At 38.6% G+C, this 26,815-nt stretch overlaps 1 protein-coding gene and 1 pseudogene across 1 annotated transcript in view; one reads left to right on the top strand and one right to left on the bottom strand.

Moving 5' to 3' along the window:
- Positions 1-26,815, top strand: part of Pard3b (par-3 family cell polarity regulator beta) — a 992,131-nt gene that overhangs the window by 211,976 nt on the left and 753,340 nt on the right. The gene's annotated exons all lie outside the window — the stretch shown is intronic.
- LOC126508874 (adenosylhomocysteinase-like) lies at positions 11,587-13,671 on the bottom strand (annotated as a pseudogene).

Genomic DNA, 26,815 nt, shown 5'->3' with positions numbered 1-26,815 from the left:
GAGCTCCAGTGTGAACTGTGAGAACTGAGGTGCACTGAGCTCCAATGTGAACTGCGAGAACTGTGGTGTACTGAGCAGAGCTCCAGTGTGAACTGTGAGAGCTGAGGTGTACTGAGCAGAGCTCCAGTGTGAACTGCGAGAGCTGAGGTGTACTGAGCAGAGCTCCAGTGTGAACTGTGAGAACTGAGGTGTACTGAGCTCCAGTGTGAACTGCGAGAACTGTGGTATACTGAGCAGAGCTCCAGTGAGAACTGTGAGAACTGAGGTGTACTGATCAGAGCTCCAGTGTGAACTGCGAGAACTGAGGTGTACTGAGCTTCAGTGTGAAATACGAGAGCTGAGGTGTCCTGAGCAGAGCTCCAGTGTGAACTGCGAGAGCTGAGGTGTACTGAGCAGAGCTCCAGTGTGAACTGTGAGAGCTGAGGTGTGCTGAGCTCTAGTGTGAACTGTGAGAACTGAGGTGTACTGAGCTCCAGTGTGAACTACGAGAGCTGAGGTATCCTGAACAGACAACACCTTCTGGCTACCAGAAATCTAAGGGCAAGACTCAGACAGCTTTATCAGAATTCTACTTTTTAATGAAGTATTAAATATTAAATCCTGAGCCTCATGGATATAGCTAATACTAATAATGATAATAATAAGAGTAATTGAATGCTCATATGATGGAAAGGATCTTAGAATTTAACATAATATTATCTATTTTTAATTCCCAGAATATTTTATCAAGAAAATCTTCATAACTTTATTTTGGGAGGTAGAGGAAGTGAAGATGGAAGGTTAATTAAGTTGTGTTTGGTTAATTAACTTCTTGGAAGTCCTCGGGATTTTAATGTACAAATGTGTAAGTCTCAACTCAGGGTCTCAATCCAAGGAAACATATGTGATTTATCTGAGGCTCGTGGTGATGAACTCATTTTCCCAGCACAATGCAAGCATTTCCTTGGAGACACTTATGGCCCACGAGCTTCTTTGTTCACTACATTTAAAGCCTTAGATATGGATAATTTTGCTTGCTTGGCTCTCTCTATTAGTTACTTCGCAGGGCTTCAGTTTCTGGCAGATACCTCCAATGTGTATGCTCTGTTAACTCCCTGTCATCTGAGGAGAGAAATCAAATAAGCAACATGGCTAAATTAGCAAGACTAATTCTGTTATATAAAATCTTCCTGGCTAGCACATTCTTCTCTGAGGAGAGGTGTAATGACAGCATGTTTCTCAGAAGCCCGATGAGAGAGCACAAAGCTTCATTTAATGCCTTCCTTAGAGATTCACTATTCATTCACTGTTTGTAGCAGGAGAGTCTCTGGGCTTTCTGAAGATAGGTCAGCTAGAATGTGCCAGTAACCACATCTGTGGTCCAGTGATCTCCTGAAATAAAAATTCTGTCCTCGTTTGACTCCCTCTTTAAGAATTATTATTGAACGAAGTAATCCCTTGAGAAATTTTGTTGAAACAGTGCCCTAGAGAGCAGTATTTTGTGTCTGGGTTAGGGTGGTAGTTGCAAGTGGAAGGACTATCTAGAGAGGTTCATCAAGCTTTAATCAACTACAGTCTGCAATATGGAGGTGATGTACTGAAAAGCAGATTCTGGATGGACTTGCTGGCCTCAGAAGTAAGGTAATAGAATACTTTCCTCTTTATATTACCTGTGTGGATTCAGGATAGATGATTAGTGATGGGATGCCTTTATTGTTTCCTGGTAGCCTGGCTAGGATCTGTGATATTTTATTATGCTCTCTAGTTTTTAAACAGTCACGAAGCCACTTCATAGAAGCAGACATGTGTGTAATATTTATGTCCCTTTCTAATCTTTTCTCCTGCACCCCACAGAGCATACTCATAAAATTTTGCCTTTTGTGTACTAGAACTTGCCTAGAATCCTATAGTGAGCACTAGGGAGGGCAGTTAGCTATTTCTTGCCTGGAGTTGAATGGCCGAAGCTCCAGAACACAAAGGTAGAAATTCAAGTTGATCCTAAGGTGGTATCAGAGGGTTTGAGAGATTTGGGGTATGCGATCATGTTCAATGGTAACAACTTCTTTCAGGTGTATGTGTTGTCAGGGAGTAGATTTCCTAGCTCAGGAGAGGACATTATGGGAATATGTAATTATGAGTAGCTTTTGTCCCAAGATTCCAAACAGGAGTTGGAGTAGTGAATAGGTAAATTCCAAATGACATAATGTGAAAAAAAAAATAGCAAGAGAATACCAACCCTGTGAACTTGAGAAGGAAGTCAAAGAATCACTAGTAAATTTTGCATGGCAAGCCCTCACCAGGCACTTTCCCAACAGAGATGGTAGCTAAAACTAATGAAATGTTTGTGCCTGTTGTTGAGAAAGCAATTTGGAAACTTATGTAGACAAAGACTTCAAACTACTGAACACCAACGCTGAACGAATTGCACAAAGTGTTAACAGTTTACCCACAAATGACCAAGCTTATTTCCTTAGAAAACATTTGCAAGAATGATAATCACTCAGTTTTTATTCTTCAGAGCCAGAATTCAAATAAACACTTAATGTATGGTCCCCCTTTACTGGTACTGGGGCCTCATCATAGGCAAACTCACTGCCATAGGCTCTGCTCTGAGTACTGGTGAGAGTAGGCAACGGGGAAATGAATGAAAGGGATACAAAGGCTTTTACGAATTTAAATGAAGGCTAAAACACATCTGTTTCTACATCCTTGAGATCATTCTCCTGCTCCCATTCACTTTCTGTGTTTTTACTGAAATGCTTTGCAAACTAATTCTTGCTGTGTTTGATGTTAGTAAATGGTAATAAGATTCTGTTGTTCACTGGGAGCCACCGAGCATTTTAAATAACTGTTTAAATAACCATTACTTCTGTGGTTACAAAAAGGAGCACCACAATTGAGACGGCGTTGAGAAAGGGTACAGACATGTACAGCAACGAGCACAAGTGCCATGAAAGCCAGAACAAAACTTGAGGTGCAGGTTTGGGGCGGAAAGTAGATATGATGATGGGTGGATCTGATGTTTCCATTATGATTGAGTCTGTGATCCCAGAAGAAAGAAACTCACCATAGTGTCTTCTCTTCTCATCCATTCTTATGTCATGGCCAAACGCTCTTATTCTAAAATGTAGACTCTTACTAGTGACAACAGGACATTGCTGTACTCTAAGCTGCCTCCAGCCTTGACTGCTGAAGAACCTACTTACCCGTTGTCATGTGCCTGCCTTTCCCTTTCCGTCTTTTCTCGTTTAATCAGTTGGGTGATACTCCATGTCTTTTGGGTGTGGCCATATCTTGCTTTTTATGTAAAGAACAAATCTGTTTTCAAAGACAAGATCTAACTATACAGTCCAGGTTGTCCTGGAACTTATCACCAAGATTGGTTTTGAACCCACAGTGGCACTCCCTGATCTGCCTCCCATACACTGGGATTACTATATGTGTTTCCACACGCAAACAAAATACAAACCATACCCTACAAAACTTTCTACATTGGGCCCCAGAAACCTTATTTTCCTCATTTCAGAACTCTTTGCTCTGTGATCAGTTGACTGCAGACATTCTGTCTTCATAGCAGGGAGTCCAACTGTTTCACCAAGTATACATTTTTAATATACCTTCTTTTTGGTGAAGATGTTTAACCTGCCCTCATTATGGAGCCGATGCCTTCTCTGCTTCAAGGCTCTGGTTTTTACTATTATTTCCTTAGTGTCGCCTTTCTTGACAGCCTCTGAACAGACTTGCATCTTTCTTCTGCCTCTTTCCTCCATTACAAAATTGATTTCTATAAGACCATAAACAACTATCATTTCTTTTTAAATTGCTAAATCATTGATGATGTGTGACTGGTACATTACAATTATCTCCTCCCAGTCTGATAAGAAATTTTCCATTATTTATGATTTTTGTTTATTTTGGGATCATAATTAAATAATTTCCTACTTTTCTAGTACCTCCCATGTACCATCCCCTCTTTCTCTTTCAAATTTGTGGTCTCCTTTTCTTTAATTATTTGTGTGTATGTGTGTGTGTGTGTGTGTGTGTGTGAGAGAGAGAGAGAGAGAGAGAGAGAGAGAGAGAGAGGCAGAGACAGAGACAGAGACAGAGACACAGAGTGACACAGGGAGATCGATAGAGAGAGGAAGAGAGAGAATACAACCTGCTCAGCCAGCGTAATGTTTCTTGTATAACCAGAGACGACCATTTCATATCGGATAACAAAGGAGAGACAGAGACAGAGACACAGAGTGACACAGGGAGATCGATAGAGAGAGGAAGAGAGAGAATACAACCTGCTCAGCCAGCGTAATGTTTCTTGTATAACCAGAGACGACCATTTCATATCGGATAACAAAGGTGTGCTCTTCCCAGGAAAAGTCTTTTCCACATTAGCATGTCTGTTTGTTCGGTCCATGTTTAGGCGACCCTGTGATGTGACTGCATTTCTAGATAACACAGCCATGCATCACACTGCCCTTTGCTCTGGCTCTTACAACTTTTCTGTCCCTCTTCTGCAGTAATTCCTGAGCTTTAGATGTAGGAGCTGTGTTCTAGGGACTGGGCTCCACAGTTCTACATTTTGATTGGTTGATGTGTTATGTAATGGTAGATGTCTGTTGCAAAGATAATTTTCCTTCAAAATGACCGAGAATGACACTTACCTGTGGTATAAGGATGAATGTTTAGAGTGTGGTAGATTATGCGAGGGAGTAAAGTGGCAGTTATAGGTACTCTGCTATTTTCCATGATTCACGAGGCTTTGGTAGTTGACTACTTTTCCAGGACCTGACATGGTTTTCTCCTTGTTGAAAAGGTCTTGAGTCCAATTAGAACGCTGTAAGTCACCACCATGCTGTGTGTGCCACTATTGCGGCCTTGGGTTTATCATGCCATGCTGGCCGTTGTGGGTCATAGATGTCGTAGCTGGAGAAGACTACTGGCTGTTTCTCTGCTGTGAAATTTTGCATGGCACTTCTGGTATGTGAAAGTTCATTCTCAGCAAGGAGACATTGGGTCAGATCCATCTCAAGGCCTCTGGGTCCTATAGTTGAAGTGCATGGTGCCTTTAGCAATAGGAACTTACCTACTATCTTGAGGGAAATAACAATAGCTTATAAATTTTGGAAGTCACATGGACAACCCTGACCAATAAATAAAATGAGGGCTTCCAATGCCTGGTGTTGGTGCTTTTGTTATGTTACTTCTAGGGGAGCATTATTAACCCAGGTGAGAAGATTTCATTTAAACAACATATATACTAACTTACATGTATTTGTTATACGTATTTTTAGCTAGATAATTAATAGTATGATTCCTCATAGTTCTTTTAGATATCTTTGTTGTTATTTTACCCTCTACACTCCTGCATTGGCATTTATTCTCCCTTCTCCCCCTAATTGAAGCCCTCCATTTTTATCATTTCTCCTCTAAATCAATCATTTTATCAATAAATTCAGATTGAATAAGTGAACGCTTAAACAGTACTGGTGTGTCCTATGGTGATCACGGGTACCTAGTGACTCCTTTTAGCTAGTTCCTTCTGTCTCCTAATGAAACAAGGGTCCTAGAGAGGCATGACTTCCTCCCCCTGCTCACGCTGCAGTGGACCCTGCTGATTGATTTCTTTTTTATATATGTTTTATACACAATTATTTTTATACTCTTTCTATCTTTCATATTTTGTTTATTAAAGATAAAACAGAAAAATAGAACATATACTGAAAGATAAATGTGAATTGTTCATGGTTTTTTGTTTTATATTAAGTGTAGGTATTAATTTATTTTGTCAGTTTATTGCATGAACGTGATGCATTGTGATCATAGTCACCCTTGTTACGCTCCCCTCTTCTGCCCTAAGCCCAGAAACACACTTATTTTCAACTATGTCCCCTTTTACTCCTTTCTTGATGTAGATCTTCGTAGGCAGCCACTGGTCTAGGAGGCTCATGCAAGAGCCATGTCATATCCATACATCAGCACTGCACTCAGCCCTTCCCCATCCTTTCCAACTTTACTTCCACACTGGGCCTTGAGCCTTGGTGGGGTTGGTGACATCTGTCATTTGGGTTTGAGGAGTGAGCCGTCACTTATTCTTAGTGGCCAGTTTTAAGTCTCTGCACTAACCATCGCCTTCCATAAAAAACTTCATCTGACTAAGGTTAAAGCTTCACTAGTCTATAAATATAAATATATTAGGAGGCAGTTCCTAGAAAACATGTTTTAGTTGATGTTTTTCTTAACTACAAAATAATGTAGTCAAACATGATACCATTCTGATGGTGTGACATGGAATTTCTGAAGCTCAAAAGATGTGGGGGATTCAACGTGCCCAGGATTCTTTGCCTTTTCTATCTCCTACCAATTGTCATGGTAAGTAACCGTTGAGCCTTCACAATAACCCTGGGGCCAAGTGGTTAATGTGTGATACCATGGTCATGTTTAGGGCCAGGCTGATCTAGAGGTGTAACCTTGGCTCTGTCTACTGAGATCAGATGATGGGAAGTATGAAAAGTGCCCTGTGAACTGTAAAACTTTAAAAACAAAGTCCAGGTTAAGGTATAGATGACTTAGCCATCTCTTAGCCCTATTTCCCCAACGGAAAGAGGGGAAGATGTAAATTTTATACAAAAAGCAGCATTGAAAGAATCTGCTTGAGCTATTTATTGGAGGCTTCATTTTGATTGTGTGGCTGTATTTGGCAAGCTAAGAATTCCTCATTTTCTCTACTGTGAGACCCCTAAGGAGACATTTATATTACTAATACCTAATTTGCAAACCTGCATTTTAAAATTTAGCTCTCATTGTATTCTGTGTCTCTCTGGGAGGTGTTCACTGCATTATGAATCCTGTGCTCTTACCTCCTGCTAAGGATTTGAGTCCTTTGCCTAATTAATCATTAAGTGTTTGTCAGTCTATCGTGATGCGGCTAATTATCAGAGAGGAGTGTGTATATTTCAGCCGTTCCTGACCCTTTCCTGGGTAACTATAGAAACCTTAGCAGCACTAGATATAAAAATATTATACAGTTTGATTTTTAAAGCATTATAGTCTTTGATAGTTATGGGCAAATAATTGGTTATCATCTAGAAAGAATGGAAAACTGGCACAAAACTAAGTTTTTTAAATAATTAATGTATAGTAAAAATGTGTTCTAAATAATTTATAAATAACATAAATGTGTTTTATAAAATATTTCCGACTGCTACTGGAAAGAACCCTTGCCCCACACTACCAGCCCCGTATATTATAGGGCTCTCCCCCAAACTCACTCGCTCTGCTAACACAAGCCTGGGCAAACTTTTAGTAATTCAATTGGCACAGTGGTATCTGAGTGTGGGATAGTTGCCTGTCTGGATGCAAAACAGCAGAGTTTCCGGCTTCTGCTTATTGGTGTACACATGCAGAGGGTGTTGACAATGCAAAGGGTCACTGGTGCATTCTTGGAGCATGGCTTGACCAAGAAGCTTGCAGAAGGAAAGCTTCCTCTTCTTCCTGCTCTGAGAGATGCTTCTGAGCCAGTAGGGATGCTCTTTCACTGGACATTTTTAAAAAATATTTATTTATTTATTATGTATACAGTGTTCTGTCTGTGTGTATGCCCACAGGCCAGAATAGGGCACCCGACCCCATTACAGATGGCTGTGAGCCACCATGTGGTTGCTGGGAATCGAACTCAGGACCTTTGGAAGAGCAGGCAATGCTCTTAATCACTGAGCCATCTCTCTGGCCCACTCACTGGACCTTTTTAAAGTGGAGCTCTGCAAGGACTGCAGCCAAAATGGGGGTGCCCATCAATGTGGAAATGTGGAAATGGAAATTGGATCTGTTTCCTCTGTGCTTCTTATCCTGCATCTCTCAGAGAGCAGGTGACATCCCTTTCGGAGGAGGCTGTACTTCAAGTGAGCTTTCCACCGTCATTGGCAGAGGCAATGGTAATGATATCTAATTATAGTGATTTTTTTTTCTGTTACATGTGAGTAGCTTATTTATAGATCACAACCCAAATGGATCTTTCGTCTGTATTTATTTTCTTTGAAGTAAAATATAGTGGCTAGAATATGAGTCTGCATTCTAGTTCAATGCTAGATTCTTAGAAATTTATTATAGTAGATTGAATGGCATTAAACCAAATGTACAGGACAAACACTTTAAACAGAATTATCAAAATGTAAAATATAAACTTAAGGTTCAATTTATATGTATTTAAACTTATTACAATAATATAGCATTGTGAACATTTATACTTAATTTGTTGTGTTCTCATTAATAATATACAAGGTTAATTCTTAAGGTAAATTTATCTCCATATTTGGCTGTGTCATAGAATAAAGTCAGTTTTCTTGTTGTCATCCGCGTTCCCTGTCAAGGGGTAAAGGATTTAGCCATAGGCACTCAGTTGTAAGCCTGGTCAATATAAAACAATGGAAATGATCACTTGTCTTTGATGATCTTTTACTTAAAGGGAAATTCTAACTTCCTTTTGACTTAAATACAAGTAGCTCCAGTAATTAATGATTTCTGAGTATGAAGAATAGATGCTTTTAAAGTTTCTGACCATATCCTTGATGAAGTCCAATAAGATAGTTCAATTGGTGTAACTAACTCAAGTCTCATATTTTCTCTGTTTTAATCTATTTGTTGGTCAAGCAAGGCGCTCAGTACACTGTTTTGGTTGCTAATAAGGCACATTATGTATTATGCCACATAGAATCTTTCACTGTGTGTTAATGGCTTTTGCAGTTTTATATTCAGACTCTCTCTTAATATTTTTTCTTTTCTAGGACTATGAGTTTGCAGGCTAATAATGCTGTTGAAAGTTTGCTTGATGTTAAATAATGAAAATTAAATCTCTTCCTAAAACAACTGAAGTCACAAATCCTGTGAACTCATAGGTGTTAGACTCTAGTATGGAGAATGTAATGTCACTGGCTCTGTTACGCTGGGATGTTGAGCAGCCTAATTATCTAAGGGTCTTCTGGTTTTCTGCCATGTTACAGCTGTGCCTTCCTCTTTGTCTCGGGAATAACTGCCTTCACTGCATATGCATGAGGGAAGGTTTTCTCATATTAGTAAATCACTTAAGATATTGTTTGCTAAATCTATATTAAGACACTCCTGGTTGTTTATCTGCTTGACAAATTTACGTCAATCATCAGTTTGTAAAATATTTTAAATTAGTCATTTGAAAATGAAATTCCTTGTAACTAAAGCTATTGGTAATATTTTTAAATGTATTTTTTCTGCCTATGTCAGGCAGTTAAGCAATGAATTATTTATTTTGTTTTGTAATTTCTAGTAGTGTTTTAATTTTTCTTTTACACTATTGGTTTCTGGTTATTTCCACGTCATATGACAAAGCAGCCTGGCTTCTCTAGATTCATGACTCTTTTTCACTTTCAAAGAGTGCTTGCCCTTGAAGATTCCTGTGTCACTTACCTATTGTAGCGTTTTCCTTTAGTCCAGTAGGACAGTTCCTGTCCCACAGGCTTCATTGTTCATGCCTAGCTGATGTCCCTGGAATAGTCTGAACTGATTTAGCAGCTTGATAAGCTCCTTGCTGACTTCTCTGAGCTCTTTGTACAAAGGAGTCATTGAGGGCGACACCATGCTTGTAACATATAGAAAGATAAAAACCAGCCTGCGTGGAGAGTACCTGGAGTGGCTGCTAGCTCATATTAGTCAGGCTGTATTTCTCTAAGTCTTCTTTCCATGGCTTTCAGATCAAATTCTTTTTACTGTGGCCTCTGTGGCCTCTTCCCTGTGTGATACAGAAAGGATCTGATCTTCACTGACTCTGCCTTTTCTTCTGAAGGCATCAGCCCCATAGCCATTGGATTCCACTGCTATGATGTCACCCAACCTTAATTCTCTATTGCTATGCCTCCAAATACCACTGGATCTTTGGGATAACACAGTTGATCCTATATCACCTACCGTGCTGTGCTTGGCAGACACTTTCAGTCTGTTACAGATTGCAAACTAGACTTCAAGCAAGAGTATTTATCCTGAATCACAGATACTGTCTGCTTGACTTCGGAGTCCATATCCTCACCTAGTAACTAGGTGTTCTGCCTTGTAAGAATAGTAATCCTACTAAATAGCTATTCTGTCTTATAAGAGTAGTAACCCTGCTAACTAGCTGTTCTGCCTTAAAACAGAAGTCGTCTTACCAACTAACTGTTTTGCCTTGAAAGAGAAGTAGTGTACTTAGAACTTTTCATACTAAACTTTACTTAGCAATTGTTTTACAAATGTGAGTCTTGTGTCCAACTCAATTTTATGCTGGTATGATGATTTTTATGACAACTTTTCTGTCATCCACCATCCATGAACAAGAACGACATAGCTCAGGTTATTTTGACTGTGCCAGGCAGCGATGGAGGCTTCTGGGCATTTGTGCTTCATGTGCTCTTTGATTGGAAGCTTATGTTTTTCAGGACTTGGGTTAAGGGCCCTGTGAGCACAAACGTGAGCTTACTTGATAAATATAACTTTCATCCTTATGGCAACAAATTCTTTAATTATAGCAACCAAAAAAGTCAAGTACCTATGTTGATTCTTCATGGATTAGGTCTCAGATCAAATCCAAGGATACAATGTTCTCTGAAGACTCTGACAGTATTAGCAGGCTTGCCTGCTGTTTATACCAAGGGATGTTGTTTTTCTAAAAGTATAATGAGGCTTTACTGATCGCTTTTCATTAATTTGTGATGGCTTCTTACCAGATGTAACTCTTTGTCATCCTTGAAACTCTTCTGCCTGCCTTCCCCTCCAAGAATTATGTGAATACATACAATCCATCTTCTCCCTCCTTATCTCTGGTTTTCAATAGCCACTTCCTTGAACACTGGATACTGGATTTCTATAGATTGGAATTTAATGGCAGGAGTTTCTTGGATGGGTCAGGCTGTCTTACCTATGTTTTTTTTTTTTTTGAAACATATTTTATTTAATCCACTTTCCTTTGTTAACATTCTAAACACTATAAACCAAATTAATCTCTTTGTGACCCAGGCTTGTGATAGGAACCATCAGTTACAAAATAGTGACAGACCTTAGCCTATTTATTTCTTCTGGCCCCTTTCTATCTTGCTGTCACCTGTTCTTTCTTGATTAGTTATCTCATAATCTCTTCTAACCCCTATGAAATGGGACCAAAGTACCAACCTAGTATTCTGAGATTTAAAGAGACGGCCCAATGGTAAATAAGCGAAGCTCCGAGGAATCTTCCAACTCCAGTTTTTCCAGCTTTCTGGTAGAGCTCCTTCTCTGGTCCTGGGTTGAGAAACCAAACACACAGATCTAAAGACCAAGTGAGGTCTGGATGGTAAAGGCTTGTGACCACCACTAACCACATCCTGCCTCAGGGCTTCCAAGATCCCAGAGCTCATGTCCCCTTTGGATGGCCCTTGACTGGAGACTCTCAATTCCCCTCACCACACCGGGAACAGTATGAAAGACACAAAAGAGGTCAAAGACAGATTAACCAGCCCCAGTGGGATAAACACTAGTGAAACAACTGAAATTTTGGGGACATGTGCTTTTGGGAAAGAGAGGTAGGGTGTGGAACAAGGATGGCAGCTGGAAGGTGAAGGTCAGTCATGGCTCTTAGTAGCAGTAGTGATCAGGATTGAAGGGACCATTAATGGGCATGTCCAGATACTGGGCCTGCTTCTCAGTCAGCTTGGACAGATTCACATTCAGCTTACCCAAGTGGGCTTTGGCCACTGCCTCATCCCAACCGGGTATTTATCTAAGTGACTCCACAGCTTAATCTGTGCCATCACCTGGTTTGTGAATGAGTTGCTCATGGCCCACGACACAACCCAGGTTGACCAGTTGGCCTTCAGCCAGCAGGATGATTTAGTGCCCATTCTCCAGCCAATAGAAGTCCACCAAGGGCTTGATGTTCATCTTCTCCACAGCATTCTTATTGAGGCACTTCACATCAATCTCCTTAGCCAAGTGTCCAATGTTATACACCATGGCATCATCCTTCATCTGCTTAAAGTGCCGGCCAAGGATGATGTCAACACAGCCTGTGGTGGTGATAAAGATGTTGTCATCCTTACAGGACTCATCCATGCTGATCACCTCATAGACCTCAATGGCAGCTTGCAGTGCATTGATGGGATCAATCTTGGTGATGATGACTCGGGCCTCAAAACCCCTCAGGGCAATCATCATATCCCTGGCCCATTTGATGCCCTCTCTGAGGGACTTCCAGCAGCCATAGAGGTTGTCAAACTTGCTCTTGGTGACAGAATCATTGACATTGATGGCAGGCACCTTCAGTATTCCATTGGCCCATTGCAGAGGTTGTGGACCCCAGTCGTGGTCTCCTCAGAGATGCCTCAGATGCCTGATAGAAGCTGTGGGTATTTTGTGTGGATAAGGTTGGTTAGGTCACCACCATCAATCAGAATCATATCGAGGGGGCCATGTCTGCTCCGTGCACCACCCTTTCAGGTAGACACTGGAATGCTGGCCTTGGCAATGGCAGCTACTGCATGGTTCTGAGTGGAGAAGATGTTGCGGCCGGACCGCTGCACCTCAGCACCCAGGGCCATAACAGTCTTGATGAGGACAGCACTCTCCACAGCGATGGGCAGGCAGCCAGCGATGCAGGAACCCTTCAGTGGGTTGGACCATCTCCTGCATTTGCATCAAGACTGGCATCTCATTCTCAGCTATGTCCAGGGCCCTTTGTCCCCAGGCAGTTAATCCAATGTTTGTGACTTTGTAGGGCGGTTTATTAGACATGCTGGTGGCACTTCCACTAGGACTGGATCTCAGTGAAGGCGATCGGATGGCATGGGACAGATCTAACTCTATTCTTTACCATAGTACCTGTTAGTCATGCTTATATTGGTCATTGGAAGTCACACCTCCCTTGTAGTTTATCTATAACTTGATACATTAAAGTTAGAGGTATGCCCTTACAATACTCTATTAAATCTACAAAAACATTTGCACTTCTCAGTCTCTTATTATTATGAAGAGTTATTCCTACTGATTCCAGCAAATCAGCAGACTACTTTTTATCAGTTACTTCATTCTAGGTAATAGCTCAAGGCCTGGCATGCATCAAGCTTAATAAATATGCATATGTCTATGTTGAATAAATTATTAGGCTCTATTTATTTTTACCCCCTTTCTTTATGAAACGTTTCAATTGGTGAGCTGGTATCTAGAAATTTTATCGGGTGATATTAACCCATCGCAATGTAAAGGTGTGCGGAATTCCCCCCCCCAAAAAAATTATTACTACTTTTTAGTTTAAGGCATATATGGGAAGGTATAAAAATTGATGTCAGTCTCTTGCCTAGTTCTAAGGGAATTTTACCTACAAGAAATTAAGGGACATCTTTTTCTAAGCCCCAATTTCCTATTCTTGTCTAGTCTGTGAGATCCTTTGTTGAATTCTATTTTTTTTTCTATAAAATGTGTCCCATTCAAACAAAGCATGACTCTCCTGTGCTTTGGAGCTTTGAATTGGCCACTTTTTGTTTGCTTTTGGTCCTTTTGTGACTTACTGGAGCCCTGAGATTCTGTGACCAGTTTGCACTTCTGCTTCCAGATAGTGGCCTGAATTCACTGCCATCTTCTTGGATGGCAATGAAGGTAAGCAGTTGAAGAATCACCACATTGCAGGGGACCTGAGGAGGTCATCAGAGCTTAGTCTGGCCAATAAGTTTTTATCCTGTTCATTTCCCCTTGCCAGTATCCCTCTGTACTCTTTATGACGGCACGGCAAATATGGCCTTTGTAAACTTAAAAAATAATGCACATTGATTATTTTCTTCCTTAAGCTGATAGCAAAACTCCACAACTCAAACAAGAGCTGTTTTAGAGATGGTACGTGACAGTCCCACCAATGTGATGAGAAGCAATATTAATCATAATATCACTTAGAGCATCAGATATTGGGGAAATTACAGTGATAGCACTGTGCTTTCATTCTCAGAGCAATAAAGGCAAAATATCAATAAAACTAAAAGCCATTTGCCAGGCATGCACGCTAAGATAATTGTGACATAGAGAGAGGCTCCGCTCTCTGAGCACATGTGATGTTAGTGTCTTATCTCTTTAGAGTTGAGAGCAGCTAAAGATACGCAGGCTTCTCGCTTGTTAACATAGCCTTTTCCATCATTTCACCAAAGTTGAAAGAGGAAACTCATTTTTATGGCACCCCTGGAGTTACTGAGCACATATTTTTGAGTCTGTATTATGATAGATTTAGGAACAAGGCTTCCCCACCCAGAATATGATCATTCTTCATCCTTAGGCACTACTTCTCCAGGGGCTATTTGACTCGCTGCCTCTGGTTGATGAGGCAATTCAGCCAGGAAAGTACGTATTATTATATTTCACTTTGTATCCTTTCTTCTTGCTTCTTAGAGAATACCGGTTTTTTGTCAGTTTGCTGTATATTAGAATTTCCTCTCGAAATGGTATCAAATTTTGATGCACAGACATTGAAGGGAGGTGCAGCTCCATGCCAATGTAAAAATATATTTGTGAAATGTACACTCTCAGCACAATCACTATTAGAGGTGGCTGTTCAGGAAGACAACTTGCAACATCCTTCCTCCTAGGTTTTCATCTAGTTACACTTGATGACAGCCTCTCCATAAATAAAATTTTTAGAATATATAAATGATAGCAATATACCATAAGGATGAGAGCTTACTTTCTCTTGAAGATGGGATTGAAAGAGTTTGCTGTTTGGGGTTTTGTTGTTGTTTGTATGTATGTGTGTATAGAGATAGTTCAAATTCAGACATTGGGATTTTGGACCAGCAATACATTTTTAATTGGTGCTAGTACCTAAACAAAAGTTGTTAATCTTATTTTATTAATGTGTGCCTACATGTATGTATATACGCTGTACATGTGTTTCATATACGTGGAGGTCAGAAGAGGGAACTGAAGTTACCTGTAGTTGTGAGCTGCCATGTGGTTGCCGAGACCCAAACCTAAGTTGTCTGCAAGAGCAACAGATGCTCTCAACCACTGAGCCAACTCTTTAGCCCTGCCTCACCACTTTTAAATTGAAAATACAGTTCTAGATTGCCAGTTACCATTAAAGAAAAATATGTTTGGGGAGGATGCCCAACACCAATTTTACAAATAGCTGTAAGTGTATAGAGAGTAGTGTTCTCAGATCTCTCTCCCCTTCCCACTGACTTTACGTAAATATCCTCCCCATCCTATCCTAGTCTGTGTCTTGGCAGAATGTCACCTTTGAAGTGGATTTGTGTATTGATTTCCTAGCTTGAGCTCTTTATGGCAATATGAATATCATCTTTGAACTTCCAACATAGTATCTGGTCTACGTTGGATGTTTAATCCATGTTTTATGAATAAATTTGTTTCTATAATGACTCATGACTGATTTGCTTGTCAAATCCACTAACAGCCATCTTTTATTATGGGCATATTGTGAGACTCTCTTGTGCTAATTGAATATCTACTTGCATTTTCTTAGGTGTGCTTGTTCAGTAGAATGCATATGCATTAAAGACTGTTAAAAGAGACAGGAAGGTATCCTCATTGAGATTGGGGCAGAGATAGTCTAAGACTTGAAGAAAATTGCACCCCAGCGGCCTGACCACCAGAAGATGCAAAATCTCTGGCAGGATTCCTTCCTTAATAGCCTGTGTTATTGCTCATGTTCTACACAATAATGACAAGCTGCTTGTTTCTCTGAGTGATTTTTCTAATAGTATAATTATTAATCTGACTCAAATTCATTGAATCCATCAGAAAATATTTTGATCAAGATGCTATTTTTTCCCTCATATAGAAATTTAGCCCCAGTATTTTTAGCTTAAATTTATTTTTTGTTTAATCCATAAGATCAGGAAATCACACTTCTTGATGTGTTCCTATGTGATATTTAAACAGGTATATTTTGTTTATTGCTTAAATCCAGGTAGACATGTCTGAGGAGACCAAGCAGGCTTCAATAGATTTTAGATCATTTTTGACAGCAAGATTTTTTGATGATAGTAAGATACATGAATTTCCAATAAATAATCTTGTGGATTAGTTCCCAGTCTTTCACTGATGATTGCATTACAGACCATTGTAAGGGTCTGGGTACTAGTTTTGTTATTAAAGGTACTGGTCATAAGATGATGAATATAAAGATATTGTAAGAAGGGGAAATATATAAATTATGGTACAAATTATAGAAATAGCAAAGTGTATATTTTATGATATTAGAGAAGGTAATATACATGAAAATTTTATCTGGTATTTAATATAGTGTTGTATATATAGCATATAATTGATGTAGAAGTTTTTTTGTATATTAACTATATCCCTTCCGTTTTAATATCTACATGACAGTGCTGTCATGCAGTCAATCACTTTCATTTTTTTCACTTTCTTCTATTAAGTATATGTCACGTAATATTGATGTGTGTATTTAAGCTAGAAGAACGCTTTTGATTTTGAGGACATATTAATATAAATAATAAAATGTAAAGATACAATTATAACAATTTCAGTATCAAAATAAGATGTTTCATATGTTTTTAAATGACTTTAAAAGTAAGGAAAGGCTTGCAAGTTGCATACATAAAAGAACTACATTATTTAGAATTGTGATGTCATAAAGATTAAGTTTAACTCTGTAAGGAAGCAAGAAGCACCAGGAAATCCATGAAACATAATTCCCTATTTTTAAGATTGTAAATCTAAACTTTAAACATTGGTGAGCAGCTTCTGTCTTAAAATGTTTAAATCTGCTATATCATTATTGTCTACATTAGAATTATGATCTCTACTTCCAAGAACTTGGTGACAATCAACTTTCTACATTTTTTAACTAGAGAGCTGATAGAACATTTGCATTTCTTGAGTCATACCTTTCTTCTACTTCCAGGGTCTTGAATTAGTTGATTGTGATTAAAATCAGTTTGTGGTGGATGGTATCATTCTAAAAACTTTCACCATTGCTTTGGAGGCTTGGAGCTCTGCTTGACATCTTAAGAATGTTTAATCTTAGAATCTTTTCTTCCTAAAGAACTGGAGTGATTGCTCTGGTTATAAAACAATGCAACAGAGTCTTTTAGCCATGATGAATCTTGATGCTAGGAATAAGCTGGCTTGCAGACAAGGTTCAGAGAAGAGAGAAGAACCACATGTGGTATGAAAAGTCCTCCGGTGTTTGTGAGCCAGCACCAGAGCCTGAGCTCGTTCTCTAACATGAACTGACATTCTGTATCCCCAAGACATCAGCTAAATAGCTGCCCTTGTGGAATCTCTGAAGAAGCAACACTGTCCAAAAACTGTCAACATAGTAAAGAAGGAGGTTCTTCCAAGCCATAGGCTCTAGGTCAATAGCTTTTATCTTAACTTAGTTTCTGTCAGCAAATGGAGCCGATTACCATTAGCTTTTAGGACTTAAGTCTCTAGTATAACAGAGCATGCTCACCCCTCCTCTGTTAGAATTGGACACTCCCCTGTAGTCACACAAAGGTGCAGGATAGTTGTGATGACATAGTTGTGATGTCCACAACAATAAGATCTGTTTACCCTTTGGTCAGAACAGAGAGTTCATAAGAGATACTTTAGTTTTAATCTCAGTCCTTTTTCTCAGTACATTTTCCCATCAGCAATGTCTTATATTTTACCAGTTTCATCTTATGACTGAGCTGCCATTCACACAAACATACTCATGGTACTAGCAAGACATAGCAAGTGCTTTGTGAATGACTTTCTAAACTGTGTCTGTTTCATTTTGATTTTACTCAGTTAGCTTATTTGTTTAGCTTTCATCTGTGACATGGTCTTGCAGTGTTGCCCGGGTTGGCCGATGGAGGTTGCCTTCCAGGGAGGTGGGACAATAGCTGCAAGCCACCTTGTTTTGCTGCATCTCATTCCCCGCCTTACTTTTCAGAAGAATAGATCTGATTAACCAGACAATTATGGACATGGAACAGATTCTGGGTGCTTTTCGCTGGCTTTGTGAGGCTAATTTTGTAACTGAAGAAAGTTTGACTCAGCTGCACTGGGCCATCTGCAATGAAAAGTTCAAGTTCAGTGCAGTTCTAACTGTAGATCCCACAATTCTGATGGCTATCCAGTAACTTATAGTTCTAGAATTTCTTCCTTTGCAACATAAAGCTGGGACCAACAATCAGATTTCTCCAGGTTTCAAAGCAATTATTTTCCTAACATTGTCTGAATTCTTATTATTTTACCAGTTTCTAGTATAGAAATGGAAAGTCCTTAATTAAGATTTAAGCTTGGGTTTTCACTACTTCTATTTATCATTCCTCATCATTTCTGCCCTTTAAAGCTAAAAGCATGGCCCTTTGTCTTTGGATGAACATTAAATTATTTTAATGTTCATAATCTATTGTACTGCCTTACTATATCTAAAATTTATTTTTATGCTGTGTGTGGGATTATAGGTTCAGAAAAATGTGAGGCTATATCTGTTACATTTAACACAAAGTTCTTTGGAGGTCATGCCCTTGTGAAATCTGGTAATGAAATTGGGAACGATGCTAAAAATCTAATTTAGATTTGGTTAAACAGAAAAATTCTGAATAGTGAATTTGGAAGCAAATATACATTTATTAGACTTTTGATTGTTATGGATATGTGCTGAACTTCCTGGATAAATGCACAAATATCAGAACATATTGTACTTCTCTGATCTTACCTTTCTTAAAGTACTTAAAATATTATCCCTTTCAATCTACTTTGCCGTTTTCTGCTTGTTAAAGAGTTCAGCAATAATGGATTTAAGCTTGAAATCTTTAAACAAATCACTGGGATCAGAACCTTTGTGCTCTTCAGATCAAATCTTGTTGACTAAGGAGCAATAATAAACACTCTTCATGTTCATGGTTCTGTGTGAAGGAGGGAACCTGACAAAAAACCTAAGGGTTTTTTTGGGGGGGGGAGGGGGAATAAGGCTGATTTTTAAAAGAGCTGCAAATCTAGAGAAGCTGAAGTAGGAAAAAAAAAAAAACAGAAGCCAAACAAACAAAAAACCTTAGCATTTTAGACTTCCCACCACATAATCTCATATTCTGTGTCCTTTGCCATTCTTCTACCCCAAACACCACTCAAACCTTATATTTCATAAATTAACCTTAGAGTGTAAAGTAAGGCCTGTGAGAAACGCTACATTTCTAGAGTGACTAATTGGAAAGTGTTGTGGATTCTAATGTAGTGAGTTTACATCCTGGATGGTTGCATTTACTCGTTTAGAAGGTGTGTGCATAAGATGCTTGACTACCTCCCACGTCGCTCTTAATCTGTCTTACTGAACATGACAATAATATCTATAATAATGATACAGTTTTGAGGGTTTTTATTTAGATTTCCTTATCACTGAACCCTTTTAGCATATCATGAACACCTGGTGGCCAGCAGCGTTGCTGACATTCCTGGAGAGTTCTTTGTGGTTTTATTTCCACATGTGCGCGAATAAGGAAGGAGAAAGGAGGACCAGTTTTTGTTTAATCCAAGGTGATCAAAAGAAGTCCCCAATAGCAGTGCAGAATGATTTTTGACAGTGATGGGTATTTGCAGGATATATGAGCCTTGCTCTATTTTACGTTTTCTTTCTCATTCTTTTTTCTCTTTGATGTAGCAAAGTTTTGGTTTTATTCAGAATAGTTCATTCATATTTTAGACCACTATTCCCAAGTTTCTGCATCCTCAGAAAAAGCCCCCAAATGTCTGATACCTGATTTGATTAAAAACAAAAATCCGTCTTTTTCTGTAAATAGCCACTTGATATAGTCATGAATGCATTTTGTTTTGGTTTCACTGTACGGATTTGGTGTGAGTGCCAGATTTTTGTGATTATGAATCTGAACGGCAGCCCTTCAAGACAGTGTAGTTCAAATAAACCCCGTGGATGATTGTCTTTCAGAGAGTCTCACTTCCCATTTTCACTACTCACCTGTTTATTTAAAATTCTTTCCTTCTCCCTTTTATCATTGCACCTGTCAAAATCTATTTTGGGTGGTGCATTTTTCATTATTTTCATTATTATTGCATGGGTGAATTTTTATATGTAGTACTAGGAATTAAGATTTTTTTCCTGGTACTTTATTATAGGGCTTTGGAAACATTTTTTGATTTGTTGAGTTGCAATGGGATATGTTTTAAAGAGAGAGAACTTATTCAAAAACTAGGAGATAGAAATAATCCCTAGTCACTAGTGAATAAGGAGATAGGGACTAGTAGGCATGGATTACAGCATCCAGCGTACTTTGTTTTTTATAACTACTTTTCTGATAGCCTGGGCTGTCTTTCAGATTTTTAAAAGGTGTGTGTGTGTGTGTGTGTGTGTGTGTGTGTGTGTGTGTGTGAGTGTGAAATATTTAAGTGCCATATCATGATGGCATACTATTATCTCCAGGGGGAGAGTGAATGATGGCTGGTGTTTTAAATTGAATGTCCACTTGGTGTCCAGTTGATGCTGTTTGGGGAAGCTTCTGTGTGTCACTGGGAGCACTGAAGACTCCTGCAACTTTAAGTCTTTTCACAGCTTCCTGCTTGTGGTCCAAGATGTGAGCCCTTAGCTCCAGCTACCATGTCTGCTTCCTGCTGTCCCCTCCACTAGGTATCCCAATCCTCTGAAACTCTAAGTCCATTCTAAACTCTTTTATAAGTTGACTTGGTTATAATGTTTTATCAGAACAATAGAAAACCTAACATATATTGCGAAGTGTTTGCTCACATTGGTTGTTTGTGGTAACATAACAAAGGTAATGGCATCCTTTCAACTGTTCATTGTAAATGTGCTCAGTTCTTTGTGGGGAAGGTCTACAGTAGCGTGCTGGTAATAGTTTGCCAAATGATTTTCAGGGCTAGATGAGTGATATGTAGCATTTGCTAATTGCCAAAATACTTTGACCACAGACAATTCCAGACTACTTGTGTGATGTTCGTAAACAGAACACTGGCAAGTATCTGCAGATAACAATATAAATATAAAGTTGATATAAATAACTTCAAGTGGGGATGGCAATAAGATGCAGTCAAATAATTAGAAAGTGTTTAAAGTTCTTATTATAATTGTTTTTTAACAATTCACTTAATTGTCATTTTATATAATTAGATGTTTAATAATAGGTATGCTTTAGCAGTTTGTCAAAAAAAAATGCCCACAAATAAGCAGCAGGCTGTCTCAAGCTTGCCCATGCCAGCTTTGGCACACAGTTGGAGATTTATTATGGCACTGAATTTGTGCCTGGCATTTGTTGCCTCAATTACTGTCCTTGCCCTGCAAAAAATAGTGATGCTTAGTTCTAGATATAGACTCATTTTCATTATCATCACCACCATCATCATCGATGTACATTTAAATAAACTGTTTAAAATACTCAAAAAATTCTCTTGAGTAAAAGAGATAGCAAATAGTTTCTCTCAGTGTCTGTTCTACTGGGCTTATATTTAGGAAGTGGTCTCCTGTGCCAATGTGTTCAAGTGTATATCCCACTTTCTCTTCTATGAGGCTCAGTGTGTTTAGCTTCATGTTGAGGTCTTTGATCCATTTGGACTTGAGTTTTGTGCATGGTGATATATATGGATCTATTTTCATTCTTCTACATGTTGATATACAGTTATGCCAGCATCACTTGTTAAATATGCTTTCTTTTTTCCATTTGATATTTTTTGCTTCTTTGTCAAAAATCTGTTGTTCTAGGGTGTGGGGACTAATATCTGAATCTTCAATTCGGTTCCATTGGTCCTCCTGTCTGTCTTATGCCAATACCAGGCTGTTTGCAGTACTGTAGCTCTGTAGTAGAGTTTGAAGTCAGGGATTGTGAGGCCTTTGGAAATTATTTTATTGTACAGGATTGTCTATCCTGGGATTTTTGCTTTCCATATGAAGTTGAGTAACATTCTTTCAAGGTCTGTGAAGAATTTTGCTTCATTGCATTGAATCTGTAGGTTGCTTTAGGTAAGATTGCCATTTTTACTTTGTTAATTCTACCTACCCAAAAGCATGGGAGATTTTTCCACTTTCTGGTGTCTTCTTCAATTCTTCAAAAAAAAAATCTTTCTTCAAAGATTTAAAGTTTTTGTCATACAAGTCTTCCACTTGTTTGGTTAGAGTTACTCCGAGATATTTTATGCTCTTTTTGGCTATTGTAGAGGGTGATGTTTCTCTGTTTTTTTTCTCAGCCCATGTATCATCTGTGTACAGGAGGGCCCCTGATTTTTTTTTCTTTGAGATAGTCTTGTACCCTGCTACATTACTGAAAGTGTTTATGAGTTGTAGAGTTCCTTGTTAGAATTTTTGGGGTCGCTTATGTAAACTATCATATCATCAACAAATAGTGAGAGTTTCACTTTTTCTTTTCTGATTTGTATCCCTTTGATCTCCCTTTGGTGTCTTATTGCTCTAGCTAGGACCTTAAGAGCTTTATTGAATAGATAGGGAGAGAGTGGACAACCTTGTCTTGTTCCTGATTTCAGTGGAATGGCTGGGAGTTTCTCTCCATTTAGTTTGATGTTGGCTGTTGGCTTGCTGTGTATTGCCTTTATTATGTCTAGGTATCAACATAGGAATCTTAAATGGCTGAAAGACATTTATAGAAATGTTCAATATCCTCAGCCAACAGAGATATGCTAATCAAAACAACTCTGAGGTTCCATCTTACACCTGTAAGAATGGCCAAGATCAAAAACTTTGATGACAAGTTATGCTGAAGAGGATGTGGGGTAAAGGGAACACTTTTGCATTTCTGGTGGGAGTGCAAACTGTTACAGCCCCTTTGGATATCTGTACAGCGATTTCTCAGAAAATTAGGAAACAACTTTCCTCAAGACCCAGCAATACCTTTTTTGAGTACATACCCAAAGGATGCTCAACTATGTTCATAGCAGCATTGTTTGTCATAGCCAGAACCTGGAAACAACCTAAATGCCCCTCAACCAAAGTTTGGGATAAAGATAATGTGGTACATTTACAGTACTACACAACAGAAAAAAAATAATGACATCTTAAAATTTTCAGGCAAATGGATTGATCTAGACAATATCATATTAAGTGAAGTAACATAGACCTAGAAAGACAAATATCATATGTACTCACTCACAAGTGCCTTTTAGACATAAAGCAAAGAAAACCAGCCCACCAGTCACAATCCCAGAGAACCTAGACAACAGTGCGGACCCTAAGAGGATCTAATCTACATGAGAAGTAGAAAAAGACAAGATCTCCTGAGGAAATTGGGAACATGGGGACCATGGGAGAGGGTAGAAGGGGAGGGAGATGTTGACAGAGTTTTCTGTCCTGCCCAGTCCCACAGCCTTTCATCCCCAAAGAAACACACAGAGGTCTACATTAATCATAAAATGGTTGGCTTATTAGCTCAGGCTTCTTATTAAGTAATTCTTCCATCTTCCATTAACCCATTATTCTTGTCTGTGTTAGCCACGTGGCTTGGTACCTTTGTCAGTGAGGGATTCTCATCTTGCTTCCTCTGAGGCTGGATGACAACTGCAGACTGAGCTTTCCTCTTCCCAGAATTCTCCTCTTCTCATAGCCCCACCTCTACTTTCTGCCTGGCTACTGGCCAATCAGTGTTTTATTAAAAATAATACAAGTGACAGGATAAAAGATCATTGTCCCACAGCAGGGAGAGGAAGGGAGGGGAGCAGAAAAAAATGTATAGCTCAATAAAATCAATAAGAAAATATAACAAATGTAAGACATTGGAAGAAACAGAAATATCCGCATAAGCTGCAAAGGTGGCTTAGCAGGTAAGATCTGCACTAATCTTGTGGAGGACTAGTTTTCAGTTCCCACATCAGCATGGCTTAGCAAGTAAGATCTGCACTAGTCTTGCAGAGGACCACTGTTCCTTCCCGCATCAGCATGGCTTAGCAGGTAACATCTGCACTAGTCTTACAGAGGACCACTGTTCCTTCCCACATTCCAATCATCCTATTCACAGCATCCTTTCACTTCAGCTCCTGGAGATCTAACACCCTCTTATTGACTTCTTGGGCACGTCTACTTATGTGCATGTACCTACATAAAGACATCACAGATTTAAAAGTAATAAAAGTAGTTTTTATAGAAACATTCAAAATGTAAACATTTAATAATGACATTAAAATGTTATATTTGTGCAAGTTAAGATTAAGAAAAAAGATATCTCCTTTTATTATAATTAGTTCCATAATACATCTGTTGGGATGTATTACAAATAAATATTTGAAGCACGATTAATAAAAACTCAGAGAAAGAAATTAAGGTTCAACAGGAAGGTCTGAAAAGCAAAGCAGCACATCACTGGCTCTTACCTCAACCTCAGTTCACAATGGCTATCCTGCCTCCAGGAATCTCAGAATGAGACTTTGTTAGTGAGCTGTCTCCTCCAATTTTATAATCCTCGCTAGGGTTGGGATTAAAGGCATGTACCGCCTGGTTTCTATGGCAACTAGTGTGGCTATTGGGTTTAAATGTGTTCGTTACCACTGCCTGGTCTGTAATGCTGGCCCAGTGGGGTTTTTTACTCTCTGATCTTCAGGCAAGCTTTATTTATTAAAATACAATTGAAATGCCACTGTAAGTATTAAAGTAAATAAGTATAGTAAGATTTACTTGAGTCTTGCCCCTTTTTCAGTGTTTGAATAAATAAGTTGGTAGTGATTTTAGAAAATTTGGAGGTGAGGTATTTGTTTGTTGCTGCACACAGGAAAGCTATGTTTATCTTATTGTTATAAAATAAAGTAGTTGCAAAGATCAGGTACCTTTCCCATTTTCCAGACAGAATGGACTCAGACCCAGTGGGAACTGATGTGTGTGGGGCAGAAACTCTCAAGAGGCTAGTCCAGGCTGACACTAGATACTGGTTTTGCCACTTGATACCATGACATCTGAGTTTCTTTTATCTTAGGAACAAAGAATAATACTTGGAAACAGCCTACATGTTTGTCAAAGGCAGATATTCTACAGTGTAACCTTTTCTATGATTAGATTAGTAGAGAACACTCTACCTGAGCCTGCCCAAAAAGGCAGGTCCTGAATTTCATTCTGGAACTTTCAAACATAAAAGGACCAGCTCAGTAAAGCATGCTTCTCCTCAGATGTGTATAAAAGACGCTTGGGGTGGGACTCAACAGGTACAAACACTTGCCTTCATTCCTTGTTGCATTCCCTGGGACCCATGTGGTAGGAGAGAGCCACTTCCATCAACTGCTCTCTCACCCCACAGGTGCCCCATGTCATTCTTTCACCTACAGTGTATGCACACTCGTAAACAACTTTAATAGGAGTGTTGAAAAAGGAGTGTGAAAATACTTTTAGATTTACCAGTGAGAAGTGATTTCTCCCCTCTGTTCTAAGATGGAGATCCCATATAACACATGGCTTAGCCGACTTTCAGCTTGATCAGGCACTGAAAGTTGAATGTAATAGGTCTTTACTAACAAATGTGAGTGATATTTGGTCCCCAGTACCCTACATTTTTAATGTTTTCTTTATTTTGCATCTATATCATTATTTATGACCAATTTCAAATTTTCTGAGAGAAAGTCATCAACTACTTAAGGACAAAGAGGGGTTAACGGAGAAGGTCATATGTGTATGTATTGTCTGCTCCATTGCTCGGTAGGCTGGTTGTCAACCCGGGTCCTACTCACATTTCATATCTGTTTGTTTGATTTTTTTTCTCTCTCCGTATTCATGAGCAAATATAGTGAGGAAGCAGAGAACTTGTCTATGGGTGGGGCTTCCCGCCTCAGTTGACTTAATCTGGAAAACCCTTCATAGCCCTTCCAGAGGCTGACTTAATTACATCATCCCACAGAGGCAGGACTAGATGCTTAGCTTAGTCTCTTCCAGGTCCTGTCAATTTGGCAGGCAATATTAACTACCACAGCCTGCACATGAGCCCTTACGTAGCCCAGCAGCTGAGCGATCTCATAGCTGTCTCATTCTCAAGGAACTTATAAATGCATGCGTGAATATGCTTAGCCCAGGTAATTCTGGTTCTGTTCAGACACTAAGTCCTGCGAATTTGCCTCTGGCTGTGCTATTTGTTGATAATATTTGCATTGTGCTTTTGGTACTCGTTTTAAATTAGTCATTCAATTAAGAACTTTATATTGTAGAATCTGAAGCTTTCTTAAGAAAATAAAATAGTTTGCATATTATTAATAGTTAAAATGTTCAAAGAGTTATAGCATATGAGAAAAGTTTTCTCAATTAAAAATAATTTTATTATAAGAGTTCACGGAAAACATCCTACTCTATTTTATATTTAAATACATTACTGAAATAAATTTTTACTTTATTGATAAATTTATTGCCTGAAAGAAAATATAACCAGATTAAATCAAAAACATTTTATACGATGAGGAACTTCAAGCTTCCTATTTCCTTTACTGTATTAAGTTACTTTCATAAATTAGAGTTATTAAATGATTTTACCCAAAATATATACCTGTGAATAATACTAGCTTACTGGGAAATTATATTAAAAATGGTATAAAGAAGAAAAACTGGACAAGTAAATGTAATAAAAATTAATTTATAAGTAGATATTTGTAGTTTTTTTTTTACTTTTTGTTAAACAAATGTATTTCATATCACTATGTAAGGCTTAATGAATTTTAGAATTTTAAGATGAAGTTTTTGCCAATCCATGTTTCTACATTAAGTCATTGTTTATTATTATTATTAGTAATTATTATTTTGAGAAATTATATTAGCTCATTGAGAGGAGAACTATTCTATGTAATTTCAAACCATTCTTGTTTAGACAACTTAAAAAGATATGAAAGTCACTGTAAAACTGAGATACCTCTTCATTGGTTTCGTCTACATCAGTGGTAC

Source organism: Alexandromys fortis, unplaced genomic scaffold (assembly GCF_014885135.2).
Source record: "Alexandromys fortis isolate MF-2015 unplaced genomic scaffold, M_Fortis_MF-2015_v1.1 scaffold_40, whole genome shotgun sequence".
In the NCBI taxonomy this organism is placed as follows: domain Eukaryota; kingdom Metazoa; phylum Chordata; class Mammalia; order Rodentia; family Cricetidae; genus Alexandromys; species Alexandromys fortis.
Note: the sequence above shows the minus strand (reverse complement) of the source record. Positions and strands in the feature narration are given on the sequence as shown.